This window comes from Prionailurus viverrinus, chromosome C2 (assembly GCF_022837055.1).
Source record: "Prionailurus viverrinus isolate Anna chromosome C2, UM_Priviv_1.0, whole genome shotgun sequence".
Lineage (NCBI taxonomy): Eukaryota > Metazoa > Chordata > Mammalia > Carnivora > Felidae > Prionailurus > Prionailurus viverrinus.
Window position 1 is genome coordinate 64,744,958 of NC_062569.1, and position 21,476 is coordinate 64,766,433.

At 39.7% G+C, this 21,476-nt stretch overlaps 2 protein-coding genes across 4 annotated transcripts in view; one reads left to right on the forward strand and one right to left on the reverse strand.

The window, feature by feature from the left end:
- The window catches only part of PLD1 (phospholipase D1), a 206,978-nt gene extending 202,748 nt beyond the window's left edge, over positions 1 to 4,230 (reverse strand). The window contains exon 1 of the mRNA XM_047874310.1: positions 4,098 to 4,230. The gene's annotated coding sequence lies outside the window, so the exon portion shown is untranslated. The remainder of the gene's footprint in view (positions 1 to 4,097) is intronic.
- TMEM212 (transmembrane protein 212) overlaps positions 3,628 to 21,476 on the forward strand; it is a 48,190-nt gene continuing 30,341 nt past the window's right edge. For 2 of the 3 annotated variants that reach the window (XR_007155506.1, XR_007155508.1), the window contains exons 1-3: positions 4,424 to 4,561; positions 5,379 to 5,535; positions 20,070 to 20,347. The gene's annotated coding sequence lies outside the window, so the exon portion shown is untranslated. Of the gene's footprint in view, positions 3,970 to 4,423; positions 4,562 to 5,378; positions 5,536 to 20,069; positions 20,348 to 21,476 lie in introns of those variants that run through there. The other variant, XR_007155507.1, reaches the window with a different exon arrangement.

Sequence of the window (21,476 nt, forward strand, 5' to 3'; positions counted from 1 at the left end):
AGAACAGACTAAATGAAGTTATTTTTATTTCCATATTGCTCTTGGCTGATTCTCTTTTGTGCGTCAGAGGCTTTCCAAAGGTTCCCAACTCGAGATCCAAAAAGTTCAAAACATGATTGAGTACAGAATAAACTACTCCCTTCATGCAGAGGGGAGCCCAGGGCCACGAGCATCACCAGCAACTGGAGAAGGAATCTGGGATCTGGAGCCCTAAGCAGCAAGACTTCCCACGGCTCACAGTTGGCCACAAGCTTCTGCTCTGTGCACCCCTGACATAACCTAGGAGTTAAGTGAGCAGGTTAGCTCCAAAATGGTCATTTCCCCCATGGTTGGCAAATACAGCCCTCCCCAAAACAAACCCTGGCCTCTCCAGACTTTCCCAGGATCCCTATCCCAACCTCCTCACAATCAGGAAGTAAGGCTTAGCCCAATAGGTTTCCAGGACTCTGCTCCAAGGCTCCCAGCCCTGAACTTAACCAAACTCCACCTTAACTTCCTCTTCTGAAAAATAAGGGAGTTGAACCGACTTTCTGAGTTACACTTTGATTGCAGTTATGTCAAATTATTTCTCCCTAAGGACAAATACAAGATAGGAATATGACAACTTGAAAAAAGTTTATTGGTTAGGAGGGTGGAATCTCAGGTTATATTTTACTGGTGAGACAGCAGTGCCCCAAATTCTGGGTTCAGGCTGCCAGAGATGGAACCCCAGCTCTGCCATATGCTAGCTATATAATCTCTCTGTGCTTCAAATTACCTCATCTATAAAAGGGAGATGGTATTGATACCTATTTCACATGGTTATCTTGAGGATTAAAGGTGTTCATGTTTGTAAAATGCATAGAATAGTGCCAGGCACATAGTAGGTGCTACATAACTACTGATTAAATAAATCATTTTATTCTGTCCCTGCAATGTTTGTTTAATAAATTCAAAAATTAACCTGCAATGTTTGTTTAACAAATTCAAAAATTAAGAAAATTTCACAACAGAAAGGAAAAAAAAAAAAAAACCTGTGACACTATGAAACACTTACATAACATATACTGTTGTTTAATAACCCAGCACTAAAACATCTGGGATCCAGATTTTACACTGCATTGTGAAGTTAGGGAAACCAATACACTGGAATGCATTCCCACTGCAGCAAAAGATATGATGTGTACAATTCCTTTTCTAATCAGGAAAGTCGCAGGCTTCCCGGAAATTTAGGTTACAAGTTTCTCATTTTCACTCTGCAACAGCATTTATCCACACCCCAGCTGGAGAATACATTTTATTGTGTGGTGCTAACATTGAAAGGATTGTAAACATGAAACCAGGCCTGGCACAGTGACAGCTGTCTCCTGAATACAATGACTCAGAGCAACTGTGAGTTTAAAGAGCCATGTCTTATGTGCTAAGTCCTCGAGCATCATTGTTTAGTAGACACCTGGAGAGCAGAAGAAATCGCCACACCCAACAGTTAGCTTGGTCAAAACTGCTTCTAGTCACTAAAAAGGTGCCACCGTCTGAGCTCAAGCATGCCTTTGATACAGGCTACTGCACTGCTAAAGGAGACAAAAGTATTTCAATTTAAGGTGAGATATGAAGGGGAGGAAACTATCAATAACAACTAACTACCTCCCGGATTCCTCTCTCTGGATAGCTAGACTTCACAATACCTTTATATGCAAATTTAAATAGCTCACCAGCTTATTCTTTTTTTTTTTTTTTTTTTTACCAGCTTATTCTTAAACAGTAATGTGTCAGATCTGTCCTGATGGAGATAAGATTTACTAAACACAAACTGCTGTGGCTTTTCACCTTTCCTCTTTAAAAGTGCATTTTGATGGGGAGGGGGGCAGGGGCGAGTGGGGGAGAGGGGAAAATGGGTGACGGTCATTGAGGAGGGCACTTGTTGGGATGAGCACTGGGTGTTGTATATAAGCGATGAATCATGGGAATCTACTTCCAAAGCCAAGAGTGCATTGTATACACTGTATGTATAGCTAACTTGAGAATAAATTATATTTAAAAAAATGACAGGTTAACAAAATAAATTAAAAAAAAAAGTGCATTTCTATAAAGTCATGGGAAGGAACTCAAACCTCGAATCATGAGAAAACTAAAGCCTGCAGCACAATCGCTGTCATCAAAATGTTTTGAAAACCCTATGGGAAGGACAAAAGGTATTCTGTGGATGGATGGTGGTGATGGTAGGACAACAACGAGAAAGTACTTAATGCTATTAACTGTACGCTTACAAATGGCTAAGATGGCAAATTTTATGTCAGGTATTCACCACAATAAAAATAAAATTTAGAAAAACTCTGTTTAAGGGTTAAAGGTAAATGAATTTTCGTAATTAGTTTTAATTACGAAACATACACTCGTTGGGGGGCCTGGGGGGCTCAATCGGTTGAGCATCTGACTTCTGTTCAGGTCATGATCTCACAGCTCATGAGTTCCAGCCCCACATCGAGCTCTGCACTGACCGTTCAGAGCCTGGAGCCTGCTTCAGATTCTGTGTCTCCCTCTCTCTCTGCCCCTCCCTCACTCATGCTCTGTCTCTCTCTCAAAATAAATAAACATCAAAAGATTTTAAAAAAAAAGAAAGAAAGAAAGAAACATACACTTGTTAATTAATCAGACAAGGAGAAGGGTCTCCCACTACCTAGTTTTAAGCAGATCAAAAAACCTTTATGAGAGTTTTACAGCCCTTACCACTGTAATTCGTAAGTACTCTGACATTGGGGACAAACAAGGTAAAGACACATCTTCCACAAATCCTTAACTAGTCATGCTTCTTATATGGATTGTGAGTTATACTGGATCTTGGAAAGACAGACTGGGAGTTAACACTGGAAGTTAGTTGAAAGGTTAGACTGGGAGTTAGTTGAAAGGTCCCCAAGCAACATTTAAAGGCTGTATACAAATTCAAGCTAAAAGCCTGTGTACAAGTTCACTTGTATGTAAGTTAACAAAACATTTAATACTGAAAGAAATCCTTACTCAAATGTAATGCAGTGTGTAAATGTGGTGTCTGTTAACAGTTCAAGCTGTAGATTCTTTTCATTCTTTACGCTTTCATTACACCACCCTAAATTAGCCCTTTTAAATCACAGAGGTCTCTAGGTACCCAGTCTCCCAAAAGCCCTCAGAAGGCCCACAAGGGGTTATCTAAACTGAAATTGGCAGACCTGGTAGACAAAGTTAATGGAACTCTCCATTCTGGAGAAAGACCTAGGGATGATCAAACACTGAAGTCCTGTGGTCCTTAAGCATCTGCTTGAATGTAGTCTTCACAGAGGAAGGAAGGAAGGCAATAACCTGAGACTTGGAGAAGAAGCAAATATAGGCGTGGCGGTGGCTCTGGACTGATTGTACAAGGGCAGTCCTGAAGGGCGTCACAAAATCCTACCCAACGCTTGGAGCACCCCGCTCCTGGATCAGAGACCTGGGTCCCAAACACCTTGAGCTGGAGACAGAAAAACAAGCCCTTTACCACACAACGGGCTCCTGGGCCCTTGCCCTTGCCCCACCCCAGCGTCATCACCTCGTGGGCAAACAGCAAGCAGCTGTGTGGCCACACGCCCGGCACCGTACATCTGGCAGGCTGGGCTCCAAGCCTCCGAGCGCAGCACTTCCTGGTTGGTCCGGGATGCTGGTCCCCTCGCGCCGCCATCCCCGCCATCCCACGGCGCACGAGAACCCCCGGGCGCGAGAGGACACGGAGGCACCAGCCCCCACTGCCCCGGCGAGGCCCTTGGTGCACCCTGAGCGCACGCCCCCAGCCTCCCCTGGCGCCCGCGAGGCTCTGCGCTCCAGGCAGCGCCCGCCCTGGCAAAAGCACGGCCCGAAGTTTGTCCGCCTCTACTCTGCAAGAACTGGGCCCGAAGGCGCGCACAGGAGGCCCCGGGGCCTCCCGGGAGGCCGGTCCCGCGGGGCCGCCGGGCTCTGGCGCCCGCCGCCGACGCCTCTGCCAAGGTCCCGTCCAAGTTGGGCGGGGAGCGGTCAGCTGCCCGGGGCCGGCGGGAGGAGGGACGGAGCGCGAGAGTATCGGAAACCAGACGCCCGCGGGAGGCTGGCGCGCCCGGCCGCGGCGCGGCTCCTACCTGTAGGGCTAGGGCGGCTGCGGGCACCTGCGCGGTGACGGCGGATTCTCGAGCCTCGGGCGCAGCTGGCACAGCTGGAGGCGCGGGAGGAGGGGAGGAGGAAGGGCCTGAGGGGGCACCGCGCTGCGCCGCCGCCCGGAACTCGCCGCCCGGATTCGCCCTGGCCTGGCAGGGGTGGGGCGAGGCGGTGCCGGGTCCGGGTGCGTTGCCGCTCAGGCTGGCCGCCACGGCTGGGCCGAAGGGCTCCAGAGGCCGGGCCTCTGTCCTCCTCCCCGTTTCTTCTCTCTTCTCCCAGAGTCTCGTGACTCAACCTCATCAACCTATGGAATGTTCACTAGCATTATTGCTATTATTCTCAGGTGCTCTTAAGCCACCAAGTGCCCAGGCACCCGTTCCAGGAGCTTTGCCTGTGTTATCATACCCTCGCCTGCTGGAGCCGGTAGCCACGATTGGCCCTTTTGCAGGTAGGGAAACGCGGGTCGGAAAGAGGAAATAATTTGTTTGAGGTGACATAGTTAAGAAGTAGGAGCCTTGTTGACATCACCTATAAAGCCTTCTTCCAACTTCCAACAACTGGTGTTATTGCTAATGATAGGTAAGGAAACCGAGCCTCAGGAAAGTGAAGTATCCAGCCTGATGCCACCCAACTTAGAACACAGAATTCTGGAATTTGTGTCTTGATGTCTCTAAAACTGAAGCTGAGTATAATTCAGAAATCTTAGCATAAAATAGTAAGTTGGGAATAAAATGGAAAACTCCCAATCTACCCATGGAACTGTGCAAATAGGGCAATTTTTATGTTTTTAGTCCACCTAGAATAAAAATCTTAAGAGAAAGAGAACCAGTTATCTTGTGGCTTGACCAACAGGACTTTTGGAATGTAGTTTTGAATATAGGCCAGCTCCAACCTCATTACACAATATTGCATTCTGCCAAGGCGGAGGGAAGCAATCGGCCCAGCATACACCAAACTGTTAATAAGGATGGCCACTTTAAAGCACTTAGTGGATATTGCAAAGCTGAGGCTGGATGAGTTACATAATTTCTTACTGCAAACATGGAATTACATGAAATGAAAAATGTCGTATTCCAGTCCAGGGGAAGGGGAGGGGGGAGTGAAATTGCAGTCTGGAACTCTTTTTTCCTGTAGCCTATAGTTGCTCATCCCTCCCTAGACCACATTTTTTTCTCTTGAGCACATCTTTTCCTAATGATAGAAGAGTCACGAAGCCGTCACTCTTTCCTTGTTGACAGAAATGATTGATGTCTTTTAAATCCTAGGATGCTGACAGCTTTTTACAATTAAACACATGGCTCTCTGAGCAAACAGAGTATTGCCTAAGAAGAGTTTGGCAAGTGTAAGACAAGCATGTTACTGAAAGGCTGAATATCCTTTCCTCCTCTTCTTTCTCAAGTTTTATTAGTCACAGATGATTTGGTAAGTGTTCTACACACAATTAACTGCACTCTTACAAGCTTGTCTTTAGAAATTGTAATGCTTTTGATTGAGAAGCAGCAGGCTATAAAATTGCATCCCAAATTCCTAAGTGTCATCATTAAAACATTTGGCACTGACCTACAACAATAGGTCTTCCTATTAACTATAACGAGAAATAAAATTATTTAAGTGCCCTCACAATAATTGAATTTCTGCTTCTCTGTGCTGGAGGAATCAAATAGTAAAAGGCCATATGTTGTTGATAGACAAACATACGCTGTGGACTGCCAAAGAGAAGTTTTAGGTGTACTGTGATTCTGTATGTAATTATTTCTGTTTTCCCGAGAGGCTTGCTGATTGTTGGTTGTTGCTATTATTTTTCCAAATCTTGCCTGTCTTCAGAGTTGTCAAGAAAAAAATGACTACAAGATCCTATTATATATCCATCTGGATACACATTTGACATTTTTATCAAATGATATTCTAAATTCTCTCTAATTTTCATCTTTTCTTCTCAGTATAAAAGTGACATATGCCCATTTTTAATAATTTCCACATGTATATTTTACAAAAATACAAAGTTTTGGAGATAACAGAAAACAAATTTTTTTATTGAAATTATCTATAACCCCCCCCAACACACCCATTGTGTGTTGGTACATTTCTGTTATTGTTTGCTGCATTTCTTTTTTGTTCATTTTATATACCTAAACAAATATTCATTACCAAATTATCATCATGCTGTACAATTCAGAATCCTCCTTGTCTCACTGAGTATTTTTTTACTGTCACTCATTTTGTAAATATGATTTTTAATGGTTGAAGAATAGTCCAATCATTTTTTTTAAATCTCTTCACCTACTGATGGCTTTTAGGATGTTCCCAGGCTTTGGGACAGTTTACAAACATTCTGGAATGAACATTGTAAATACCAATCTTTGTCGAAATCCCTAAATTCTTGAGATTCTAAATTCTTGAGTCCTAAAAGTGGAACTACTGAATCAACATTTATAAACATTTTCAAAGATCTGTGAGATGCTGTAAAAACACCTTCCACTATTAAGTATTAGTTGCTTATATTTGAAAATGTGATGGATCAAAATCACATCTTGTTTTAACCAGGACTCATTCAACAATCAATAATGATGAACACTATTTTTTTTGTGTTTATTATTTGTGCTATTTACTGACAATGATATATTCATGTCCATTTCCTGTTTTTTATCATATTATTTCTTTTGTTAGTTTTCATTAATGCTTTTAATAGAAACATGTTATGTGTATATACATATACATATTACTTAGAGAATACCCTATAAAATATAATGAATGCTAATACACATATTATTTACAGATTGTTCTTTAAAATTTGCATACAGTTGTGTTCCCCTAGATTTTCCCTCATGGTGTTTTTATATGTATACTGCTGTCCAAATCATCTAGGTCATTTTGAGATGCCCAGCACCTATCATCTTTTCTGATAGTTCCATTTTCTTATAGAGAATTAGCCCTCCCCAAATGTGTATAGTCTCAGCAAGAGAGCAATTTTGTGCCGCAGTCTCCAAAGCAAAGGGCAGATCCTTCCTCCCTATTCCCACCACCACTTTATTTACCTCAAAGGCCAGGTGGACCATACGAGGAAGCAGGTGATGTTTGAGATGGGACCCACTGAGCAAAGGCAGTTGTAGCCCCAGCATCAACTTGGCCCTGACCCCGGTGACCCAGTGAGAGACAGTTTCCTACTTCCTGATTTTTTTTTTGCTTTTAACCTTCTGCACTTCCTCAGTATCTGCTGCTCCCAGCCTTGCCTTAAGTCTATGAAGCCCCGGTACTCTTCTCTTTCAGACAGCCAAGGGTCTGCATCCATTGTTTGCCCCCAGTAATCCTCACTGACATAACCTGCAGGACTTCTGTGTCTTTCGGTCCACCTTCCAGTCCCCTGGTTAGCAACCATTTACTTTGTTTGTTAATTTGTAAACATTTGATTCTTAATGCTAATTAACCACAGCACACAGCTACTCTGAAAACACAGAGTACGGAGGAAGATATTTTATCATTGATCACCTGCTGACATAAATCAAGTCAGGCATCATAACAGTGACAGAAAGATGAGAGAACAGTGTACTTATCAAGACTTAAAGTTTTTAAAAACACATGACCTAATTAATTAATTTAATTTAATTAAAAAATACATGACCATGTCTATGGCCAAAAATCTCAAGAGAGAATGAGGAACAGAGTGCATATTGCCAAAGTATATTAAAGCTTTGTGTCTCTATATCTTCATTTTAGCTTTCTGTGGACCATTCATGTTTTATAATTTCTCCCAATAACGTTCAGCTTGTAAGCTATCTAGTACATGACTCTTTAAAAAGGGGCCACATTTGACGCCTACAGCCCCAACCAGGGATGAATCTTCTCAGTTACCCTTAGCTAGTCCCTTTGAAGGGTTTTCTGATCCAACAGTCATTCAGTAAGTCTAATAACTTGTTTAAAATATCTCTGTATTTTCAGTGTTTACTTGTTTGTAATGATACTCATTTTCATGGATTTGTGCATACATACGAGATAGGATGATTATTAAATAAGAAAACATATGAAATAATTTGGAAGAGTGAATATTTGTTTAGAACAAGTGTATGTCAATTGATTGCTACAATTGTGCTAAAGTAACTTTGGGAGCACCTGAGTGGTTCAGTGGATTAAGCATCCCGCTCATAATTTTGGCTCAAGTCATGATCTCACTGTGCATAGAATTGAGTCTCCCCTCAGGCTCTGTGCTGACATCTCAGAGCCTGCTTGAGATTCTCTCTTGCCCTCTCCCTCTCCTTCTGACCTTCCCCAGCTCGCTCTCTCTCTCTCGCTCTCTCTCAAAATAAATAAACATTTAAAAATAAATAACTATAAAAGCATCTGTACTTGGTTTCCAAAAAAAATCCATAAATTGCACAGTAAAAAAATGATCTCAAAAAAGTAATGGCTCTAGGAACGTATAATTAAAAAAAAAAAAAACTTTTTTTTCAAAACTATTTTATCCAAACATACTCCTGTATTTTTGACTTTCACACTCAACATCAAATTTAAATATTGATCCATTCATACATCCTGAAAAACCACTATGCTGCAGGTACCGTTATAGTAGCTAAGGATATTGCATGAACAGAAGAAGCCTCTGCTTTTCTGTAGGAAGACAGACCTGAATGCAATATAGAGGAGATGATGGGTACGATGAAAAAACATAAACCAGGGTAAAGGAAAAAGCTTCCAGGGTGGGGTTGGGGAAATTGGCAGTGAAGGCCTCTCTGATAAGATAACCTTGGAGCAGAACAAAAGGAGAAAGCCTGTCAGATGTCTGGGCAAAGAGCATCTAGGCAGAGGGACTAGGAGGTACAGAGACAGTGAGCTAGAAATGTGTTTGGTGTTTCCATGAAAGGGCAAGGAGGCGAAGGTGAATAGAGTGGTGTGAACAAAGAGAAAAGTAATAAAACTGGAATCGGGCAACAGGGAACAAGTTTCTAAAAGGAAGAAGTTTGAATTTAATGTTAATTGATGTGGAAAGCTTCAAGCCAAAGAATGACATAATCTAACTTGTTTTAGAAGGACCATACTGACGACTATATGGAGAATAGACTGCATGGGGGGGAGGGTAGAAGCTTGAAGACAAAGTAACCGTCCAAGCAAGGGTAGACTTGAGTGAGAGGCATGGAGGTGTTGGAAGTGGTCAGATTCTGCATCTTGGTACAGATAGCAAAGAAGCCAATAGTCAGGAAAACCAGTATTCAGGATGAGCCTTATTTGGCAGGGGTATCAGTTCACGGGGAGATGAATTAGGAAAGGCATCAGTGGAGCCAATTCGTTATATCACTGTTGCATTTTATCTTCAGCTAGACGAATGTTCTATGTGTTTGTGAAACGTAAATTTGAGCTTTTGCAATTTTGCCTGTAAGACTCCATTCTACCGCCCTTAGACCAGTTGCTGTACCATACATGCTCCCGTTTCAAAATTACAGACGGATTTCTCTCCCATCAAGTTTTTGACTCAGGCTTCACCCAAATAAACGTACAACCAATTCAGCATTTTAGTTCCTAACTGCAGTGCTGGTTGAAATCAGATAGGACACCTTCAGTCTCAAAATCATCTAGTTTCAGACACCGTTCTATTCCATTATAATTGGCCTTCTTTGCATTTTTTAAGAAAAATATTTCTGTAAATATGGGTTTGGCTTTATTTTTTCCTAGTTCTGTTTAGATTTAAAAGGTATGTTTGCTATACCAGCAAATGTTTTTACTTAGAATAGAAATAGAAGGACTTATTACAAAAGGTTTCTTTAGTGATAGTAAGAAAGGCAAAACTTCCCAGGGTGAGAGCCACTTGGTCCCCTGCCCATGTGCCTTCTAATCGTTTAGAACCTCCAGAGAATTAGGGAAGTGTTTTCTTGGCAAACATTTGCTAACAGCTAAGGAGTTTGGAAACATTTTCATCTCCCTGCATCATTTTTCATTTTCCAGTAGAAATGCAATCCTAGGGGCATTCACTCTAAACTGTTGCTGGTATAGATTCTCACACTTGTACAATATGTTGAATGAACAGTGCACTTTCGGGGTGCCTGGGTGGCTCAGTTGGTTAAGCGTCCGACTTCAGCTCAGGTCATGATCTCACGGTTTGTGAGTTCGAGCCCCGCATCAGGCCCTGTGCTGACAGCTCAGAGCCTGGAGCCTGCTTCAGATTCTGTGTCTCCCTCTCTCTCTGCCCCTCCCTGGCTCGCACTCTGTCTCTCTCTCTCTCTCAAAAATAAATAAACATTTAAAAAAATTTTTTTAATTTTTTTAAAGTGCACTTTCAAACTAATGTCTTAGGCTAGTTTTATGACACCTGTCAAGACACCCCCTACCCTCACACCTCAGACTGGCAAAAGCAGATCTCAAAAATCTCTTAGCTCACAGCTTCAGCTGAGCTTAGATGTCCCCCAGAATCAGAACTTTCCTGTAAGAACAAAGTGGAATGGATGGATGAATGGAGGATTTCTTTATTAGGGCAAATTATTTGGCTTACATGCTAACTTAGGCTTACAGGCCCTCTGCCCAGAGATATAACGTCACTATCCTTATAACAATAAAAATTCAGGGAACAAATTTCAGGGTTATAGATCCTTGCCTTTAAAATACAATGCAAAAGACCCCTGCATATCGTCAGAATTACTTTCCAGTCCTTTACTCATCTCATATTCACTTCTGGGAATCTGCACAGGCACACAAGCTCCAAAACCCTTAGGAACAGAAAAAATTAAGATACTCAGAATTTTATAAATTTTTAGAAAATTCGTAGAGCACATATTATGCTGCACCCCCAGCAAGGCCTGGGATTGCACCCCATACTGAACACCTTGTATTTCTGCAGCAAAAGATGTGAGTAAGCTACTGCATGGAAAAATAAAGACTGTAAAAAGCCTTACGTCAATGCAGGTCAAGTTTTGCTGTCAAATGAATTACGAACAAAACTTTGGGTGTTCAAAGTTTTTTGAGTTTTAGAATTGTGGGTAAGGCACCAGGGACCTGAATTAAAACAGAAATGAATAGACTGTGCAGTCAACAGCCTTTTCCTAGTCTACCAATTCATTCAATATCTTGGGGGACAGTTTTTGTTTGTTTTTGCCAACGAATCAGAAATGTTGCATTTTTATAGTTTTAGCAAGTGTATTTAACAAGTGAGCTAAGACCCCATTTGATAGTCATTTGGGGGAAGGTTTTTAACATAAATTAGTAATGTCTACTTCCAAGTTTTTAAAAGTGGGCAGATGTGACCATTTTTGTAGGTGACAAGTTTTCTAAAATCAATCAGAAGGAAGCATTTTGCAAAGTCTTCTATCATGATCACACCACAGCCCAAGTTTTGTTCAAAAGCAGGAACTCCCACTTGCTATTAAAGTGGCACTTTTATTTTGAAGGCATAGTGTATTTTAAAATTCTGCTGTATGATCCTAGAATTGTTAGGCACTTGTTATCACAGAAAAGACAGAATGTGGAACACTAGTGTTTTTAAAAATAAGAACATGTAGGGGCGCCTGGGTGGCTCAGTCGGCTAAGCGTCCGACTTCAGCTCAGGTCACGATCTCGCAGTTCGTGGGTTCGAGCCCCGTGTTGGGCTCTGTGCTGACATCTCAGAGGCTGAGCCTGTTTCAGATTCTGTGTCTCCCTCTCTCTCTGACCCTTCCCTGTTCATGCTCTATCTCTCTCTGTCTCAAAAATAAATAAACGTTAAAAAAAAAAAAGAACATGTAGTTCCTTTAAATTGGACAATTCTGAAAGGTAGTCAGCTATGATAAAATTGGAGACCTTGTCCATGATACAAAATGTTTTCACCATCACTCATCATCTCTACCAAGAACAGTAAATGGCTTACAATAGTTTAAAGATCTGGCTTTTATACTATTATCTCTATCAGCAACATCTTGTAGCAATTTGTACACTTTAGCTTCACTTTCTTTACAGCAAGAGCTTCTTGCCTCTGAATGATGCAGCGAATACATTTATTTTTGAAGCTATCTCTGTAACTTTATCCCAGAATCCAAATTTTATTCTAGACAAAGCAGCTCTTCCACCAGTGGTTATTTTGACGCAGTTTTCCATAAAACATTGTTCGTGTTATGGAATTCATATATGTTGGGAATATATTTTTCTCCATCAGTACATCTTTCCATTATTCAGTAGCTCCCAGCCCTATCAGAGCAACACGCCCTTTTTATTATGACAGCATCCCCTCTATTATCTTAAAATGGAATTAATTCGTAGTTTCAAAAACTACATATAATGTATTGACAATAAGGGAGAAGTAAGAGAAAGTAAATTATAATAAAATAGACTATCTCTCAATATGTAAAATTCTCAGACAAACCACACTAGAAGACATAAATAAAAGGATCAGGGGCTGGTATTGCCTTTGGTGAATACATTTTTGTTTAAGACAAATTTCCATTCAATTACTGCTACAAAATTGCTTCTCAAATTTTGATGTGTATACACATCACCTGCGGCTCTTGTTAAAATGTGGATTCTGATTTCAGAGGTCTAGGACCGGGCATTTCTAGTAAGCTCATAAATGATTATAGTGCTACTGATCCCCTTAAAGCTGGACACTTTGAATAGGGAGGGTCAACACAATTTCTTTATATTGACATTTAAGTGTGACAGTTACAACTGTTGACTGATAAAGGTGTTGCCATGGGTAACATAATTTTCCAAATAGCCTCAAATAAATTTAGGTCAGATTTTGCTGCCAAGTGAGTTATAAACAATCAGTTCATGACTGTTGAATGAACAAGAGTTGTTGGTAAACAACTCTTAGCAAAGTTCCAAACAATTTTTCCTCAGTTTGGACACTGGTTACATTCTCCAAAAAATGCAGTGTATATGAAAAGTGTGAAAGCAATATTTTGAATGTATACATAAAACAGAGTTTAGGTTAGGGGTGCCTGGGTGACTCAGTAAGTTAAGTGTCTGACTTCGGCTCAGGTCATGACCTCACAGTTGGTGGGTTCGAGCCCCCTGCATCAGGCTCTGTGCTGACAGCTCAGAACCTGGAGTCTGCTTCAGATTCTGTGTCTCCCTCTCTCTCTGCCCTTCTCCCACTTGTGCTCTGTCTCTCTCTGTCTCTCAAAAACAAATAAAAATGTTTAAAAAAAAATTTTTTTTAAACAGAGTTTAGCTTCTAGGCTCAAATAATTAGCAGATTTTTCACCTACATGAATGTCCAATAAAACCTTTGGAAGTTGTGTGGGACAAAGAACGACTCTTCATTGTACAAAATCATTGCACACACAGCAGACCTCTAGCATCCCTGGCCTGTGCCCATCACATGCCAGTAAATGGCCCCTAATCATTGTTGATCAAAAATGTACCCACCCCATTTCCAAAATATTCTGGTGAGACAGGCAGTATGACTTCTGCTGATTACCACTGCTTAAGTGAAACTCAAACATTACTGTTTGCATTTAATTAAAACAGAATCCAACAGAAACCCAGACATTATAGAAACATTCATTCTTTCCTCCAACTGTATAGCAAGCCTCCAACAATGTGTAATTTGTTGTAACACTTGTTCCTTACATTCTCCCACAACTTGATTTATGCATCTTCCATAATTATTTGCTGATGCTTGGTTGCCATATTGTTTTCTTCACATTATTTTAATTATTTTTACTTCAATAGAAACTGGAGGGAGGATACCTGCATTTACCAAAATATTTTATTAGAACAGTTTTCTTCTTGGGCGCCTGGGTGGCTCAGTCGATAAAGTGTCCAACTTCAGCTCAGGTCATGATCTCATGATTCGTGAGTTCCAGCCCCATATCGGGCTCTGTGATGACAGATCAGAGCCTGCAGCCTGCTTCAGATTCTGTGTCTCCCTCTCTCTCTCTGCCCCTCCCCGGCTGGCTCTCTCTCTCTCTCTCTCTCTCTCTCTCTCTCTCTCCTCTCTCTCTCTCTCTCTCTCTCAAAAATAAATAATAAAACATTTAAATTTTTTTAAAAACAACTTTATTTATAAATAAATAAATAAATAAATAAATAAATAAATAAATAATATTTTCTTCCTACTCTTCAGAAAAGTGTAAGTCCAGTTATTTTTCTTGGGTTGTATAGTTTAATGTTTGCTCTCAGAAATTCTGATTTATAGGTAATAAATAAATTATAAGCAGAGTATTCCTTATATTAATCCTATTTTTTCAGTTAATCACTATAAAGTAATTTCTATAGGCTTCAACCTTATGAAAATAGGTTGATTAATATAGAATATATACACACCAAGAAATCTCTTCTCATAATTTTGTTTACAGAACTTTAAGAAGTCTGTTAGGCTAGCACTTAACAGAGATTAATTTTTGCAATAAATGTTAAAATGCAACTTAGATTCAATAGTTAAAAATGAGAAATATACTAATTTCTGTTTTTTCTTAGAGTTTTGTTTTTATATAATTCAGCTAGCCATACACCAAATACAGCATATGGATAGTAAGCAATGTAAATTTTAAATTTTACACAAATTACATATGTATCACCAAAATTTTGCATATAAATATTGAAGACAACAATGAATAACTTGAAATCTGTTCAAAGAAATTTTAAAAAATGAAGCAACTAGTTACGTACAAGGGAACACCCATAAGGCTGTCAGCTAATTTTTCAGCAGAAACTCTGCAGGCTAGAAGGGAGAGGTATGACATATTCAAAGGGCTGAAAGGAAAAAACTTACCATCAAGAATACTCTTCCTGGCAATGTTATTATTCAGAATTGGAGGAGAGAGAGCTTCCCAGACACAGAAAAGTTAGAGGAATTTATCACCACTAAACCAGCCTTACACAAAATATTAAGGAGACTTCTTTAAGTAGAAAAGAAAAAGCCATAAGTAGAAATAAGAAACTTATGAAAGAAAAAATTTCATTGGTAAAAGCAAACATGTAATTAAGTTAGTAGTTCATCACTTACAACCAAAGCTTACATGAAAGTTAAAAGACAAAAGTGATAAAATAGATATATCTCTATAAAATTAGTTAACAAATACATAAAATAAAAAGATGTAAAATATGACATCAAGTTCATAAATTGCAGTGAGGGAGTAAAAATGTAGTGCTTTTAAAATGTGTTTGAACTCAAGTGACTTAAAACCTAAAATAGACTGCTATCTATAGGGTGTTATATATGAACCTCATGGTAACCACAAACTAAAAACCTATTAGTAGATAAACAAAAAATAGAAAGGAATCAGGGAATATCATCAAAGAAAGTCATCAAATCACAAGTGAAGCAAGCAAGAGAAGAAGTGGGGGAAAAGTACAAAAATAACTGGGAACAATTAACAAAATGGTAACAAGCGCATACATATCAATAATTACTTCAGATGTAAATGGACTAAATGCTCCCCGTCATAGGCTCTATATGAAAGATATAAGGTGACTGAATGGATAGAAAAACAAGACCCATCTGTATGCTGCCTACAAGAGACTATCTTCATACCTAAAGACACACACAGACTGGAAGTGAACAGATGGAAAAAGATTTCACACAATAGAAACAAACTAACAAAAAAGCTGGGGTAGCAATATTTATATCAGACAAATTAAACCTCAAAACAAACTAGCAGGAATGCCCAGGTGGCTCAGTTGGTTAAGCAACCGACTCTTGATTTCAGCTCAGGTCATGATCTTGCATTTTGTAGGTTTGAGCCCCATGTTAGGCTCATGGTGACATCTAAAAAAATTTTAAGTTTTGTTTTAAAATAAAATCAAACAAACTAGCAAGAGACAAAGAAGGGCATTGCATAATGATAAAGGGATCAATCCAGCAAGAGGATATAATGATTATAAATATCTATGCACCCAACATTAGGAAAATCTAAATACATAAAGCAATTATTAATAGACATAAAAGGAGAAGCTGACAGTAATATAATAATAGTAAGGGCCTTTAACACTCCACTTACATCAATGGAGAGATCATCCAGATGGAAAATTAATAAGGAAACAGTAGCTTTGAACAATACATTAGATCAGATGAACTTAACAGGTATATAAAGAACATTCCATCCCAGAACAGCAGAATATACATTCTTTTCAAGTACACCTGGAATGTTCTCCAGAACATGTTAGGCTACAAAAGAGTCTCAATAAATATAAGAAGAGTGAAGTTATATTAAGTATCTTTTCCAACCACAATGGTATGAAACTAGAAATCAATTAAAAGAAAAAAAACTGGAGAAAAATAAACACATAGAGTCTAAACAACATGCTACTAAACAGCAAATGGGCCAATGAAGAAATCAAAGATAAAATTTTAAAAATACCCTGAGACAAATTAAAATGGAAACACAACATTCCAAAATCTTTGGGACACACAAAAAAAGCAGTTCTAAGAGGGAAGTTTACAGGGATCCTGGCCTACTTCAAGAAACAGGAAAAATCTCAAATAAACAATCTAGTCTTGCACCCAAATTAATTAGAAAAAGAACAAAACCCAAAATTAGTAGAGCACTGGCTTTTGGGGTCTGGCTTATTTTACGTAAGGTAATGTCCTAAAGTTTCATGCATATTGTAGCAAGAACTTCCTTCCTTTTTAAGACTGACTAGTATTCCACCATATGTAATATGTATTATATTATATCACATTTTGCATTTTGGTAGGTTTTGTGTTTCTAGTAATTTGTTCATTTTATCTAGGTTATCCAATTTTTTGATGTACATTGTTCATAGTACTCTCTTATAATTCTATTTCTGCAGAATCAATTGTAATGTCCCCACTTTCATCTCTGATATTAGTAATTGTGATTTTTGCTTTTTTTCCCCTTAGTCCATCTAGCTAAAGGCTGTCAATTTTGTTGATCTTTTCAAAGAACCAAACTTGTTTTCATTGAGTTTCTCCTTTTTTTTTAGTCTGTATTTCACTTATCTCCGCTCTAAAATTTAGTATTTCCTTCCTTCTGCTAGCTTCGGGTTTAGTTTGTTCTTCTTTTTCTAGTTCCCTAAGTTGTAAAGTTGGGTTGTCGATTTAAGATCAGAAAGTGTCTATTTTTTTTCATAGCATTTACAACACGCCAAAAATTGGGAACCCTGAGTATGCTCACACACAAACTCTAAACATTAGAAAAGCAGATTTCAAAAAACATCTAAAGAAATTTTTGACGTGATTACATAGCAAGAGACTATTCAAGGAATGTTCTTGAAGTTTCTTGGCCCTCCAAAGTATAGATAGAATAGATGGAAAGAGGGACCCAAAATTCAAAAGAGTAAGAATTTTATTAGAAAATATCAAGCCCTGGGGTGCCTGGGTGGCTTAGTAGGTTAAGCGTTCAACTTTGGCTCAGGTCATGATCTCACAGTCTCTGTGTTTGAGCCCCCCATTGGGCTCTGTGCTGGAGCCTGCTTCAGATTCTGTGTCTCCCTCTCTCTCTGCCTCTCCTCTCCTCTCTCTCTCTCTCTCTCAAAAATAAATGTTAATTTTTTCTTAAGTGTGAAGCCCTGAATAAGGGGACTCATGATAAATACTAAGTTCAAATTTAAAAGACTATTTCCGGGGCGTCTGGATGGCTCAGTCAGTTAAGTGTCCAACTTCAACTCACATGATCTCACAGTTTGTGGGTTGGAGATCTGCATCAGGCCCTGTGCTGACAGCTCAGAGCCTGGAGCTTGCTTCAGATTCTGTCTCCCTCTCTCTCTGCCCCTCCCCGGCTTGCACTCTGTCTCTCTCTCTCTCTCTCTCTTTCAAAAATAAACATTAAACAAAATTTAAAAGACTATTTCTTAAAGAATATTTCTCTTCCTAGAGAACTCTTAGCTCATCTAAGTTCCAGTTTCTAAACCTAGGTGTTTGACATTCCAGCCACTAAAAACATTGTAGTTGCAATCACATAGTCTGTGCTTGGTGAAGAATGAAGAGTCAGGAAGAATATGAGAATCACCAGGAGACTGAAAAAATGAAAACTGGTTTCCAGTGTTCAACAACAAAAAAAAATGTGACTCTAGATAAAATGAACTAATTGTTCAGCCATAATTTGTTGAACACCTAACCTATGCTAAACACCAAGCATAGTTTGGGGAGACAATAAGAAAATAGAATCCCTAACCTATAGCTTACATTCTAGTGGAGGGCCATCATGAAAAGATACAGTGCTGGGGCACCTGGGTGGCTCAGGCAGTTAAACGTCTGACTCTTGGTTTCGGCTCAGGTCATGATCTCACAGTTCTTGAGATCCAGCCCTGTGTCGGGCTCCGTGCTGACAGTCCAGAGCAGGCTTGGGATTCTCTCTCTCCCTGTCTCTCTCTCTGTCCCTCCCCTGCTTACACTTTCTGCCTCTCTCTCAAAATAAATAAATAAACTTAAAAAAAAGTTACTGTACTGCAGTAGAGATTAGTGTTACAACAGAGACCAGAAAATAGGTACAGTGAAAGGGTAGAGAGGGACAACCTTACACTACCTGGAGAGGTAGACAGGGCTTAGGTGCAGATAAAGAGAATGACCTTCACCAGCTGATGAATGGATATGCTAGGGAAGAAGAATGAGGAAAAAGCAGGGAGAGAAGGGCATGGAAGTTTCTTCTGATGTGTGAAAGAAGAAAGGCTATCTTCAGAGTGGGGGATGTTCTGGCAACAGCCATCTTAAGCTGGGCTTCTGGTTCATATGTCAGATTGGACATATATGTTGGAGGGCAGATGACAATGGTTTTACTTGGGCGTCATTTAATACAGGTAGGGCTTTAAGCTAATCAAGTTATCTGTTCCTCCGATATTATTTGGAGCCATTGAAGAGGACACTGTGTCAAGACAGTTGGCTGGTCACTACTGACTGGTGGTTTCCACTGGACATCAGCAGGAACACCTGGGCACTGACTTGACACCCATGTGGCTCCCTTGTGCAGATGACAGGCTGAGGCTGTGTTCTCTTGATCTAGGGCTTTCATGACTGTGATATCTCCAAGTCTACACCTCAGCCTTCCTTGAATTCCTCTGACCTGTTCACTAATACTCACTCTTAGGAGAGCCTGGGTAGCTCAGTCGCTTAAGTGTCCGACTCCCAATTTTGGCTCAGGTCATGATCTCACTGTCATGAGGTCCAGCCTCGTGTTGGGCCCCATGCTGGGCATGGAACCTTCTCCAGATTCTCTCTCCCTCTCTCTCTGCCCCTCCCCACTCACATGCATGCTTTCTCTATCTCTTTCTCTCTCTCAAAAAAAAAATATATATATATTATATATATATAATATATATGTAAATATATATTATATATAATATATACATTTATATATATTTATATATATATTTATGTATATATATTATATATATATATTCAATCTGCAAGTATGCATGTGAACATTTCTATTTTGCAGCTAGTCCTGCAGCTTTTGACATTAAGGATCAAAATTCTCTTACCCTTTTTTTCTGGTTTTGTCATACCCATATCCCCTCAAGGTGCCAGGTGACTATTGTCCAATTCTTTGAGCTGGGGGGAAGGGAAGATAACAGAGTGAATGGTGGAAGGGACTGAATAAAATGTGTGCATGGGAGAGGACAAGAGATGGGAGTGGAGATAGAGAGGCAGTTAACCAAATTGTTTACAGTGCTAAGTAGTGAGATTTTGAGTGGCTTTTGTTTTCTCTTTAATGCATTTATGTTAAAAACCTGTTTACAAAGAGCCACTTATTACTTTTATAAACAGAAAACTACTCATGAATATTATTATTTTTCTCAGATAAAGAAGAATCACAATGAGTCAGCAGGAGTTCCCCAGGAATTAGTTATCATAAATAAACCTGATATAATATTTAGACAGAGCTACTAAGTGGATAAATCAGGAGAATACATATACATGGTATTTCTGATTATTTTATTATGTGGAACCAAAATTGATTAAATAATCTCCAAAAAGTGTTTATCATAATGTGTGACTCTCAACCTAGAATAATGCCTTTAGCGAATTGCCACAAAGCCCCACATAGCTTCATCTAATAACTTACATGAAAAAAACAAATTTGTGTTTATTAAATTTGCAGCTGGAAACTGAGGGAAAGATATCAGAAGCACGATTCACAATAACTTCAAAGGAACAGCAGCGTGGGTTATATTACTGAGATACCAAGCAGTGATATGTGTCCAGTTCAGCAAACCAGCTCTCCATGCCTGGGATGGGAGGCGACCGGAGATAGAGTAGGTACAAGACCAACAACCTGAGCTGCCTGCAGGCTCGGGAAGATCTGCAAACACCGGTTCCCTAGCCCAAAGCTACCATGACGTTAGGCATCCTTAATGAAGACGCCACACCTGGAACAAGGTGAGGACTGTTCCTCCATTCTCTGATTAGATGGCAACCTTCATCACTTGCATATCTGTGCCCTACTGGCCCAATTGCATTGAGTGGGGGAGTGGGGAAAGGAGAGATGGCCCTCATCCCAGAGAATTTGGGAGCTATTTTCCAGTGCCAGTGGACCAATACTACCTACGGCTGCTGGTATTCTTGGAGTCCACGCACTTGTTTGGACCCAATACTTAGATCAGCTAAAGAACAGATACCTTTCTGCAATTTCCCGAACTTGTAACTTCCTCCCCATTGAGTGTATTTGTGCAAAATATTGCACAAGGGCTTTCAAAAATTGTTAAAGCTAAGCTTGTTTCTAAAGTCCAGCTCACGGTTCATTTTGAGATTGATGGGTAAAAGATGTTTTCTACTCTCATTTGCTAAAACCATGAATCTGGATTTGGTCCTAGGTAGAGAAAGTGTTCTTTATGATGACATCTCCCATAAGAGGAGATTCTGGTTAACCTCACTGGTATTGATTGACAGTTTCCCAAAAGTCTTTAAGTTGGCATTTAGATATGCGCTCTAATTTAGTCATCTTATTATAAAATCTGCAGTGTATTTAGCTATGAATACTTATAACCAAGTAGGTAATAACCTTTTTTACAGGAAGGAAATGTGTACCTCTTAGGATTTTTATTTCTAGTCCTCTTCTTTCATCCTTTTAAATTTCTTTCTTTTCTTTCTGTTCTTTTCTTCCTTACTTTTCTTTGTCTTTCTTTTGTCTTTCTTTGTTTTGTCTTTCTTTCTTGTCTTTCTTTTTTGCTTTTCTTTCTCTTGTCTTTCTTTCTGTTTCTTTCTTCTTTCCCTTCTTTCTTCTTTTCCTTCTTTTCTTCTTCCTTTCTTCCCACTCTCCTTCCTGCCTATCTTTCTATAGAGTCAGAGAGTACTAAACACAAAACAGTTGATGACTGGGAGCGAGAGCCCAATCTTTATGTAACAGAGGGCCCCCAGACCGGCCTAAACTGTTGCAAATTCAGACAAGCCTAGGGAGGTTCCAGGGCCAGCTGTATTTGTGTGAGACTGAGGAGTCCCCTGAGGAAGAAAACTCCCGAGGAAGGAGAGTCAAGGCCAGAGTCCTCATCCAAAGATAATGTACTAGACC